Source organism: Cynara cardunculus (genome assembly GCF_001531365.2).
Source record: "Cynara cardunculus var. scolymus isolate 2C chromosome LG 13, CcrdV1, whole genome shotgun sequence".
Classification (NCBI taxonomy): Eukaryota; Viridiplantae; Streptophyta; class Magnoliopsida; order Asterales; family Asteraceae; genus Cynara; species Cynara cardunculus.
In genome coordinates, this window is record NC_037540.1 from 38,783,364 (window position 1) to 38,784,474 (window position 1,111).

A 1,111-nucleotide genomic window follows, 5' to 3' on the forward strand; every position below is an offset into this window, starting at 1 on the left:
GCTGTTAATGCAGTATATGCATCTACATCATGTATCCCCACAGTCTTTTTCTGTGACTGAGCGCGTGGGTCGGCCCAATGTCCATTGTTTGTCGAAATCTTTTCTAGGATTTCATATCCTTCATTATAGGTCAAAGCTGTAAAGGCTCCGCCCGCAGTCGCATCGAGCATTTGTTTTGCCATGAGATTTAACCCATTGTAAAACGTCTCGAGTTGAATACAGTACGGAATGCCATGGTGTGGGCATTTCCTCAACAACTCTTTAAACCTTTCCCACGCATCAGGAACAGCCTCATTGTCCATTTGTTTGAAAAGACAAATCTCATTTCTGGACTTAGCGTTCCTTGTCGGTGGGAAATATTTAAGCAAAAAAATTTCCGCCATGTTACTCCATGACAGCACAGATCCTGGTGTTAAAGAGTTAAACCATGCTTTTGCCCGATCCCGTAATGAAAATGGAAATAAGGTAAGTCTRAGAGCGTCATTTGACACTCCTGGGATCAGGAAGGCATCTGTGATTTCCATGAAAAACTTTAAGTGGGAATGTGGGTCCTCTGAGGGCAATCCAGCAAATTGACCGTTGGTCTGTAACATGTGAAACATGATCGGTTTTAGCTCGAAATGGAGAGCGGTCATMTGTGGTCTRACTATCCCAGAATTTAACTGCTCAAAATCCGGGATAGCGTAGTCCATGATCCTTCCATTCTTGGAATTTGCCAGATTAATGATATTTGAAGTTTGTGCCCTTAGGTGTTCAGTAGGATCTGATTTAGTGTCCAAATTATTATCATTCTCATTATGTGGGTTTCCATGGTGAAAATTCTGGAATGGTGGTATTTGCCCAAAAATTGGCGGTTGGTTTTCCAAATTTTGTGTTCCCGGATTGTTGGGAGCAGGTAACTCCATGTTGGGAGGGAGTAGAGCCTGAAACGCTCTCTGAGCCCTCCTTCTATGGTGAAACATCCTCTCAATGTCTGGATCAAATTTGAAAAATTCACCACGAAGCGTTCTTGGCATACACCACTTTTAAAAACAATTCAAACGGAACAAGAAAAATCAAATCTTTTACTTTACTCAAAATAAAACTTTAGCGGAGCAATCCCCGGCAACGG

The 1,111-nt window shown here is 42.1% G+C and overlaps 1 non-coding gene across 1 annotated transcript; it reads left to right on the plus strand.

Moving 5' to 3' along the window:
• Positions 1 to 228: 228 nt before the first annotated feature.
• LOC112526241 lies at positions 229 to 335 on the plus strand. Its single transcript, XR_003070565.1, has one exon. It is a non-coding gene; the product is annotated as a small nucleolar RNA R71 (small nucleolar RNA).
• Positions 336 to 1,111: the final 776 nt, after the last annotated feature.